Source organism: Lactuca virosa, chromosome 3 (assembly GCF_052849685.1).
Source record: "Lactuca virosa cultivar CGN04683 chromosome 3, Lactuca_virosa_CGN04683_v6, whole genome shotgun sequence".
NCBI classification, from domain to species: domain Eukaryota; kingdom Viridiplantae; phylum Streptophyta; class Magnoliopsida; order Asterales; family Asteraceae; genus Lactuca; species Lactuca virosa.
This window is the reverse complement of record NC_136428.1, coordinates 154,796,581-154,808,727: the sequence shown is the minus strand read 5'-3', so window position 1 is coordinate 154,808,727 and position 12,147 is coordinate 154,796,581.

The following is a 12,147-nucleotide window of genomic DNA, read 5'->3' as shown; positions in this document are numbered from 1 at the left end:
CATGATAAATACATTATCAAAGCATTTATGAAGAAATGTATTTTTATTCCTTTTAAAACATTGGGATGTCATTGTCAATACAGAAACATAAGCATAAACAGAACCTACATTTATTTACACTAGTGATCTACATCTCTTTTAAATCTCTCAGTGTAAAGTGGCTTCGTATCGACACCTGTGATACAAATAAGCTTGAGTGGGTCAGGTTGGGAAACCTGGTGAGTACATAGGGTTTTCAACCCACAATAATATAATCATTATGTTTAATCATCAAACAATCAATCAACCCAATTACCCATCCCCATTATCTTATTTACTCTTAAGGATCTACCCTAAGAATCAACTATTCCTCGTTCATTCATTCCTAAGGATTATCCTAAGGAATAGGCACGAGATCCATCATTGCTAATGACACATCTGTCAAGCACAACTACTAATATTATCACTTAGGTGCAACTAGAGGTGCACAAAACCTGAATCCGATCCGATCCGATCCGGATCCGAATCCGATCCGGTTTCGCTTACATCATCAAAAATCCGATCCGGTCAAAATCCGATCCGAATCCGGTCAAAATCCGATCCGGTTCCAACCAAAATCCGAATCCGATTCTAATCTGATTTGAAACCGGTTTAAACCGATTTTAGTGGGTTTTAATCGGATTTTGGGGCGGATTTGGATCCGGTTTTTAGCGAATCCGGTTTACGATCCGGTATGAAATCCGATTTGGAATATAGGATTAGGATTCGATTGAAAATTCGGTTTTAAATCCGATCCGATCCGGTTTGGTCAAAACCGGTTTTGACCCAATCTGGTTTCGGATTGGATCCGGTTTTGAATAGTGAAACCGGTTTTTGTGTGCATCTCTAGGTGCAACTGCCAAAATTGTGACATTTTTTATGGGGTGCATCTGCTGGTATAGTCCTTTAGGCGCATCTGCCAGGTTTATGAGGTTCTTTATTAGGCGCTTCTGCCGGTAGAGTCCTTTAGGCGCATCTGCCAGGGTTATCTCGTTTATTGACAGTATCGTTTTCGAGAGTCCACTCGCAATACAAGTCAATGGGTTTTTAGAGTACACCGGTGAACACACCGTTCACAACACCTACTGGTTGCGAGCCTGCTAGTGTTCCACTGGACTGTCTAGAATAGTCTGTGGTTGTCATCCATACTCTGCTAGATGACGCGGCCAAGATTTGGAAAAAGGATTCTCACATCGTCCACCTCTCACCCTTAGCTCATGGTCTATATTACATCTCAACTTATCGTCCAACTCATATTTCATCTACCCATGTTTTACCCCAACATTTTTGTAGATATAAAATACATATACAGTTTAAATCATTTAAATCATGTATAAAAATCTTTCACCAGCATAGACAGCAAGTATTCAGACAATATGCACACATAGCACGTAGTTTATATTTAATACTTCATATCTATGTGTAAGATGAAAGTAACTATGCACTCACCTGGTAAGGTGGTGACTTGGTACTCGGACAACACTTCGTTTACTCAAAACAATTTTTCTTGGACAAAACTAAGTATCATTACCACTAGAGTTTAGTCTAATATTGACCGAGACTAATTAATGGTATAACTATTATTACTATTATATAAGCGTTAAACAATACTCTTCACCCACTATGTACAGACAGGGGCTAGACATGAAACACCGGAGGGCAGGATCATTTTGACATATATCACTTCTGAATCCAGCAACCCAAGCGGCCCTCCAAACCAGATTCTCTGTACCGCGAGTGGTTAAAAAGATATTATAACGAAACTTATATAACTCATAATAATAGCCCAAATAATTATTATAAGGTCCTAATAACATTACTATATTTAAATAAAAGCTATATCAAAAATAGTGTAGGCAGAGCTCACTTACAGCGAGTTTTTTTTATTAAAAATCGGGCTTTGCTAGAGCAGCGTTTCCGAGCCGAAAGCTTTTCTTCTCGGAGCCGTCGGGCGCTCCGGGGATTCCTTCTCGTGCTAGGGAGGTTCCCTAGACTTCAGAGGGGTTTAGGGAGGCTAGAGAGAAGTTAGAGAGAGAAAGAAAGGCTTATGGTGTGAAAAAATTATGAAGAGTTCATCTCTTATTTATAGGAGTTTTATCGTAGAGTAGTCTCTAAGTTTCGTCCATATCCTCCGTGTACGAGCTCCGTTTTCTACGTTCTTTATATCCACGCGTTGGTATTTACGAGTACTACAACTTTCATTTAGACCCCATCGGCTAATTTTCATTCTATCTCAGATTTACAAAAACTGTATCGTATTTATCGCGCTCGAAGAGTAGAGACTAAACTTCGTCCATATCTTTCGCATACAAGCTCCGTTTTCGACGTTATTTATATCAACGCGTTGGTATTTACGAGTGCTACAACTTTCATTTAGACCCCGTTGGCTATTTCTCATTCTATCTCGGATTTACAAAACTGTATCGAATTCGATGCGCTCGAAAAGTAGAGACTAAACTTCGTCCATATCTTTCGCATACGAGCTCCATTTTCGTCTGTCTTTTTATCGTTACGCTACTATTAACGAGATCTTAAACTCTCATTTAGGTCGCGTAGGCCAAAAACCGCTCGAACTAAAATTCGAGTTTCGAGCCGTGCACTCCTATGCCAAATCTTAGAAAAATCATAACTTCCTCATACGAAGTCAGATTTGGGCGTTCTTTTTTTTTTTGTATGTTCTCGGTTTAACGTATATTACAACTTTCATTTAGATCACTAAGGCTAAAAAGTCCTTCATCGTAAATTCACTATTTACGCCTACCGGTGTCGTGCCGGTTTTGCCCTAAAACTTCGACGGGCCATAACTTCTTCGTTATAAATCGGATTTCGGCGTTCTTTATATGTACGGAACCCTTGTAACATATACTACCACTTGGTTAAGATTATTCCTTCTAAATAATCTTCTATCAAAAACTCATTTTTGATGCTCATTGTCTCTAAATTGACTAGCCCGAATCTGCGGGCGTTACAGTGGGATACATATCTCTCGTTGGCTGAGTTCTCTTATAACAATAGATACCACGCCAGCATCGACCGGCCTCCCTTTGAGATACTTTATGGGTGGAAGTGCAGAACCCCGATATGTTCGGGTGAGGTCGGTCAGCGGGTCATGAGGAGTACATATGTGGTGATCAATATGACTGAGATGATCCAGTAGGTCCGGAGTAGCCTCCAGACGACTCAGAGTCAACAGAAGAGCTACGCCGACAGACGCCGATGAAAAATAGGGTTTCAGGTCGGGGATATGGTCCTCTTGAAGGCGTCACCTTGGAAAGGTGTCATTCACTTCAGGAAGCGGAGCAAGTTGGGCCCCAGGTATATCAGACCCTTCCGGATTATAGCCTGGGTGGGCAAGGTGGCGTACCGACTAGACCATCCGGAGGAGCTCAGACAGATCCACAACACTTTCCATGTCTCGTAATTGCAGAAGTGCTTGATTGATGATTCCGCGGTGATTCCTTTGGAGGACATTCAGGTGGACGACCGCCTGAATTACATAGAGAGGCAAGTATCGATTCTGGACAGGAAAACGAAGAATCTGAGGAACAAAAGGGTTGAGTTGGGGAAGGTGCAATGCCAGCACCATAAGGGCTCAGAATGGACGTGGGAGCCAGATCACGAGATGAGGGAGCATTACCCTGAGCTATTTCCAGTAGCAGCAACAGACTTTGAGGACGAATTCTAATTCACGTGGGGGAGATTTGTAATGCCCAAGTTGTCATGTATTTCCTTTTGTTGCTTAATTGAGCAAATATATTATAGTTTTGGGAGGAGGGTCGTACGCTGGGCGTACATAGCGTACGCACGACATACAAAGGTGAGGCGCGAAGAGAGGGAAGCCCCTGCATACGCTCGGCGTAACCATGCATACGATGGGCATAAGCTCGCCAGATGCAAACCCTAAATTTTAGGGTTTGCACCTTATATAAACACCTTAAGTTCGTCCCAACCTTCATTCCCTCAGCCTCCACTCTCCCTAAAGTGCTAAACTCGAACCCTAAGCCTCTTGCATGCATCCTGAGCTAATCTTGAGCATTTTTGGTGATATTTGGTGAGTTTGAAGAAGAAGGAGTTTGAAGAAGGAGTAAGAATGTGAAGAGGACTTGTAGATCCAGAAGTTTGACATCATTTCTGACTCATTTAAGGTATAAAGCTTTAACCTTGACCATTAAATGCTTAGATCTAGTTTTGGGGTGTTTTGTGTTGCATTTTGGCTCCATAGTTGGGGTTTCTTCAGTTTTAGAAGTTTCAGTCCATATGAGCTGTTCTTTTAGGCTCTTGGAAGTGTTTGGAGCCATAAAAATCAGGCCTTGATGGTTTAGCAATATATATATATATATATATATATATATATATATATATATATATATATATATATATATATATATATATATATATATATATATATATATATATATATATATATATATATATATATATATATATATAAGAGTTGACTTGAGACGAACATAATTTTGTGAGACCGTGGGAACAAATTTTTTTTAGTGAAATATTCTAATAATCTATTGTTCGTAAATATAGAATATGCAATATATATTTTATGTTTTAGAATATTTCAATGTAAAATATGTTAAAGTTATTGTTTTAGAATATTTGAATATTACACATATTTAATTTTTATGAACACTAGAATATTTGAATATTTCACTAGAAAAACAAATGGTCTCACGGTCTCACAAAATTAGGCTGTCTCACATTAACTTAACTATATATATATATATATATATATATATATATATATAAGTTATAACTTTTAGGTTTTGAATCATTACAGTCAAAACTTTTACATTTTAAAATAAAAAAACACAAAAAAGCTTTCCACATTAAATTATCTTGGAATAGGTCATCTCACGCATCCATTTGGCTTCCTCATATTTTCACTGTGTAAATATGAATTATCAAAATACGCTTAGAACTTTTCACTTTTATATAAAACCACATATTTAACAAATCATTCAACAAAGAGTCATAAAAAACCAAAAGAAAGTTTGAGGGACTTGTTTTGCAAAGTTATATCGGTTGAACCCATCACCAAATTTTGCAAAACAAATCTTTCATTTTTTATAAAACTGTCAACATATGAAAGTTATATATGAAAATATATACTAATAAATAAAGATTATTTTTGCGAACTTTCAACTTCTCATTGAATTTAACACATGTCATTTTTTATAAATTTAGAATTAATTTTTTTGCACATGTCATTTTTAAACGTTTTTTTATTCAAATTCCACCTATTAAATGGCATCACATATTATACAATTTGATTAATATCTCAATTAATGTGTATTAATCTTATCCAAACAAATAAAGATTATTTTTGCCAAATATCAAGTTCAACTTGAATTTGACACATGTCATTTTCTAAAAACATTAGAATTGTTTTTCCACTTGTCATTTTTTTTTAACTTTTTTTATTCAAATTCCACATATGTAATGCCATCACATATTATACAATTTTATTAATACTTATTGATAATCAAATTTCTTTAATAAATAATCAATAAGTACTAACTTGCTTTAAGGTGTGACCCTATAGGATCACATGTGATTAGAAAATATTATTCTATAATGATTCTTGGTTGTATATATATATATATATATATATATATATATATATATATATATATATACAATTTTATTAATACTTATTGATAATCAAATTTCTTTAATAAATAATCAATAAGTACTAACTTGCTTTAAGGTGTGACCCTATAGGATCACATGTGATTAGAAAATATTATTCTATAATGATTCTTGGTTGTATATATATATATATATATATATATATATATATATATATATATATATATATATATATATATATATATATATATATATCATTTTCCATTTTGCACAAGACTCATCACAAATTGATATAGACAGTGGTGAAGGTCTAATAACTTTTCACTACCCCCAATAACACAAGACAAAGAATGTTATTCATCAACATCTAATTCCCAAAAGCTTAAAGCTACAATTGATGTATAAGGTAAATTTATTAGTTACCCCTTTGTTACAAACATCCTATTCGACATGAGACTTGGATCAGAATCAATCTCATTTAGTGTTCAACGTTGGGTAACACACGTTAGATGTCTAATTCTCAACACATAAGAGGAATAAATCCAATCTCGACTACATATGCCTCTTTTATACTTTGTACCATACCTAACAATGGTCTTTATAACTGCCTGGTCAAAGAACATCATCTAGCCATATCAAAGAATAACACTCGCTAAACGCAAATCCCAATATATATCTCAAGTATTAAGGATACAATTATAGTACCTTTGTCAAGTATCACTCATGATAACGATCCATGAAGTGATCTTGATGTGGGTCATGTCCAATACTTGTTCCCTGACAAGTACCTGTGAATCTTGGTTACAAACTCTTACCTACTTTAATCTTATGAGAGGCAACCAATCCAACTAATATTAGTCTTACTTCATAATTGCTCCCACAATTATGACCGACTATGAATTTTTAGATTAAATAAATTATTCATGAACTAAACATGTTAGTATACAACACAACAAGTATTAATATGAGGATCATATCCTAATATATCAAAACAATATAATAGTTGTTGTCACAATGTTCTAATATCCTAATACTAAATCGGAATCAAATCCTAATTCTATAATAACAAATTCTTATAGCCCAAGCATGACCTTTCATGCTTAGCTTAAAGGAATGACTTTATTAATGGTTATTACCAAATTTAATTTGTATGAATTTTGCGAATACGATTATCTCCATATTTGACTTTATTCCAAATATAGTTAAATATCTTGGATAATATGAGTGGTGTTCTGATGTGACTTAGCGTCTCTTAGCTTGATAAAGTATACTCTTGAAGTCACAAAATATTTATAGGTGATCCTTGAATAGAAGTAATCAACCTAGTTTTCGAATGAACTTATTCATCCAATCATATTTGATTGCAGCTCTGAAGTAGCATTGTATTCAAATTCTATAGTAGACTGTGCAATAATGTTTTGCTTGGAACACATTCCAACAAAACTCATTCTTCATTCATAACGAAGTCTTATCCCAATTATAATTTATAAAGTTAGCATCTTATCTAGTTCCTCTTCATAAATATCTCTGATTAACTCCCAAAAATTCTCTTAGTTGTTCTGAAACATCCCAAAAATAAGGTCCAAAAATGTCTTTTTAAAATCATTTAAGAAAACCATAATGCATCAACATCATAAAAAAATCACAAGTCATATATAAAAAACATCATATCCAAATACTGTATCAAAACCATGTATCAAAAAAATAGAAGTCTAAAACATCCCAGGCTATAAACTGTGGTGTGTGTCATGCAGTCATCCCGAGCTCTTCCCCTTGCTAGTGGATGTACCTGAAACCAAATCAGAAATCTGTAAGCACGAAGCTTAGTGAGTCTCCCCAAACTACCACATACAATATAACATGCAACTAGGAGATACGGGCCTCGCCCACACTCATGGAGATACGGGCCCCGCCCACACTCTGCTAACTGGGAGATACGGGCCCGCCCACACTCCACTGGCTATGAGATATGGGCCCTGCCCACACTCAGATACTATGAGATACGGGCCCCGCCCACACCCATCTACTATGAGATACGGGCCTTGCCCACACTCAACTACTAAACATACATACAAGTATCACACAGACAACAAGTATAGCTAAATCTATCAATCAATCATATATCCATACTCAAACTAAACAATGAGATACGGGCCCCGCCCATACTCAGCTAACTGGGAGATACGGGCCTCACCCACACTCGGCTACTAAACATGCATATACGGGCCGACCTTGGTGCCTTAGACCCGCCCTACTGGAGGAAAACTCACCTCTCAAACTGGCTGCTGAAATCTCGCGTGAGGAATCTATAGTAGCTACTCCAACGACGCCCCAACTATCACAATAAACACTTAGTTAAAAACTGAGAATCCTTCTAAGGGTAAAATGACCATTTTACCCCCCGATCTAATTTGGACCATGAACCAGGCCTAATTCCTTCTAATCTTTCCAAACTCACTAATGGCACTCTAAGGCCCACTAATGGCCTAATTTTCTAAACTGGGCCCAGCTCTTCAAATGGGCTTTTCCCCTAAGCCCAAACATGTGCTTGGTCCATTATCTGATTTCTGATGGCCCATTTCGGCCCAACATCTGCTAAACCTAAAGATTGGCCCAAACCGAGGCCTAAATGGCACAAAGCCCACAATCTGAGAGTACGCTGAGTGTACTCCTCTGTATGCTACACGTACAGCTTGCATGGCTTCTACGCTGCGCGTACTAGCGTGTACGCCCAACGTATTACTCTGTTTAGCCATTTTCTTCAAAACTACTTAATCCCTTAAGACACTAAGTCCAAACTACAGATCTGAGTCCAAAAATCCGTCTTAACCCATAAAGTCGATTACTTGGTGGCTTGCAACCCACCAAGTGAGACCAAACTTGGAAAATAGCTTCTAGCTTCATGGAAATGACTCCAAACTCATGCATGGTCATAAAAGGACTTTAAAGATTAAACTTTTCTGGTTATGGGACATGAATATCACTAAGAGTGGCACCTCTTGGCCTATAAACGAACTTGAGTCAGAAAGGTCCATTCTTGGAACTAAAAACACTCCAAAACAACACTACACTAGATCTAAGCATTCAAAAAGAAAGTTGAAAGCTTTATACCTCCAATGAGTCCCAAAAGCTGATGTTATCCTGGATCTATGAGCTCAAGATACTCAAGTTCTTCTTCAATATCTTTTCATTCCTTCTTACAAGCTTCAAATCTCCAAACAAGCTTCACAAAGCCAAAACACACACAAGAATGAGAAAGGGAGGCTATCTAGGGTTTCCGAGAATGAGGGGCTGGTAAGGAGGGTCAGGTTTGAGTCATAATGTGGTATTTATATGGCTTAAACCTTAAAAATTAGGGTTTTGGAATCTGCTCACGTACGTTGCGCGTACTCCTTGAGGGCGAACACCACAACCCCCAGCTCCAAATCATGCGTCGGATAGTTAGCTTCGTGAGGCTTCAATTGCCTCGAAGCGTAAGCTATCACATTACCCCGCAGCATCAACACCGCACCCATGTCCGTAATCGAAGCATCACAATAAACCATGAAGTCATCAACGCCCTCCGACAAAGTTAGGATCGATGCCTCACTCAACCGTTGTCTGAGGGTCTCGAAGGCTGCCTGCTGCTCAGGCCCCCAGCGGAATGTCACCGACTTCTTGGTCATTTGGGTCAAAGGAACAACGATATTGGAGGAATCATGGATGAATCTCCTGTAATAACCCGATAGACCAATAAAACTCCGGATCTCAGTTGGAGACCTCAGAATCTCCCACTGCATCACGACCTCTATCTTGGCCGGTTCCATCAAAATGCCCTTCTGGTTGACAAAGTGCCCAAGAAACTGCACCTCACGCAACCAGAACTCACACTTGGAGAACTTTGCAAAAAGTCTCTCCCTCCTCAGTGTCTCCAGCACCTCCCTCAGGTGCTTCTCATGCTCCTCCTGAGTCTTGGAATAAACCAAGATGTCATCAATGAAAACTATCACATACCGGTTCAGCATCGGTCTGCACACACAGTTCATGAGGTCCATGAATGCGGCTGGAGCATTGGTGAGCTCAAACGGCATCACCACAAACTCATAGTGACCATAGCGAGTCCTAAAAGCTGTCTTCTGTACGTCCTCGTCCCTGACTCACATCTGGTGATAACCCGATCGCAGATCAATTTTGGAGAACCAATATGCACCCTGTAGCTGATCAAACAAATCATCAATCCTCGGGAGGGGGTAACGGTTCTTCACCGTTACCTTATTCAACTCCCGTTAGTCTATACACATGCGATGTGACCCGTCCTTCTTCTTCACAAACAGGATCGAGGCTCCCCACGACGAAGTGATCGGTCTGATGAATCCTTTGTCTAGTAGCTCCTGCGGCTGCGTAGACAACTCTTGCATCTCGAGCGGAGCCAATCGATATGGTGCCTTGGCTATCAGAGCTGCACCAGGGACTAGGTCAATCCTGAACTCAACCTGTCTCTCCGGAGGTATCCCACGTAAATGAAGGGTTTTGAGCATTCTAACACTTCCTAAGTGTACATGCAACCCTAATAAACCTTGGATCTATGTTTGTCTAAAATTCATGCAAGATGATTTCCAAGGTTCATAATCCTATCTAGCATAAAAGGGGAACATTTTAACTTAAATGTAAGATAGAATAACATACCTTGTTGTTGATTTTGATTCCTTGAAACCTTGTGAGCCTAGCACCCCAAGTGTGATGCCTCAAATGCTTCACACAACACCAAATGCTATGGAGTAAACTTGGAGAGAATGTATAACACTCTAAAATCGGCTCTAGCCCTCTTGTTCTACTTAGTGTAGCCGATTTTGGGAGATATCACATGGTTTATATAGTGTGTTGCATTAGGTAAACCCTAATGTAACATGACTCTTCATTTCCATGATCCATGGATTAACTCCATGGAGCATCCTATGGGTGGAACCCAACTTGATAATCCATGGAGCCTCTTAGCCCACTATATAAGTTATGGATGATTTACATAATCAACCCATATATTTAATTAGTTATCTTTTGATCACTTAATTAATTCTAAATTAATTCTTGATCAAACTAATTAAATAATATTATTAATATATTAGAACTTATAATATATTAATAAACCATAAGTGTTATTTCTCTCATTTAGTTTATCCAATGCATGGTGCCATGCAACCCAAATGGACCATGCCGGGTCGGGTCAAGTATATACCAGAAATAGTTATGGACTTAGACACCTTATCTAATAGTCTCCCACTTGGATAAGTCTAATAAATATAACTGCAAGTATGACTTCAGGAACTGATCGGCAATCGTAGCTCTTTCAAGGTCTCTCGGAACTGAGAAGATGATGATACGCCATTTAAGATAAGTGATCATATAATCCTCTGTTCTAGATATCAGCTAGACAAATACATGGAACAATGTCTTGTTTATTGTCCAACAGTTTGTTTCCCGATTTCCGATTTGTTTGACAAAGAACTTAATTGAACACATCAACTTAGTTCTGACCAGGCCCGGTACATAGGTCAAAACAAAATCATCGAGGGGCCCAGATATCAGCTTCTTGTCCAAGAAGGAACAGATAAACTTCGACTCATATGTTTGATTTACTACTTGTTGAATTATACAAAAAAGCACGTTTTATAACATCGAGTTACCAATGCGTTTTCGTACAATCAATGCATAACCAACTCATAGGTAAAAAATCATATCTCTAGGTTTGAAGACTTATATGATGTTACCGTCTCACAATCACTCGAGATAAATTCCTTGAAGTGATACCAGTGAGCGTGGGTTGATTCCAATACTCAGAACTTATGAGTACTCATGAAGTGTTGTCCTAAAACTTGACACCTACAACCAACTTCATGACAGTCTTAATTCATATCTACTTCCAACATATGACCGACTGTGGAAAATTTGAATAAATATGTAAAAGAAAACATAATATTCTGGAAGTCAAAACATGCAAAAGAAATTATAGTAAACGATTGACAGAAGATAGCAACACTTACTCATAAATAAAAACAACTTTTATTTATCATCAAATGTCAATTACACTTTACAAATTTCCAAAATTATCTAACTACTAAAACTAATATCATCATTTAGCCCTATGCTCCGAGCATGCTGAAGATGCTTAACCCGACTCATTCCCTTCGTGAGGGGATCTGCTGGGTTCTCATCTGATGATACCATCTTTGCCACGAGGATTCCTTCTTCTATGCGATGTCTGATAAAGTGATATTTTCTGTCGATGTGTCTGGATCTCCCGTGATCCCTTGGTTCCTTGGCTAAGGCAACAACACTTTCATTATCATAGAAAATTTCCATAGGCTCCTTTATAGCTGGTACAACTCCAAGGTCTCCAATGAAGTTCTTCAGCCATATTGCCTCCTTTGCTGCCTCGCTCGCTGCTATATACTTTGATTCACAAGTGGAATCAGCTACTGTCTCCTGCTTGGAACTCTTCCAAGTAATTTCTCCTCCGTTTAAGGTAAAGACCCAGTCCGACTGAGA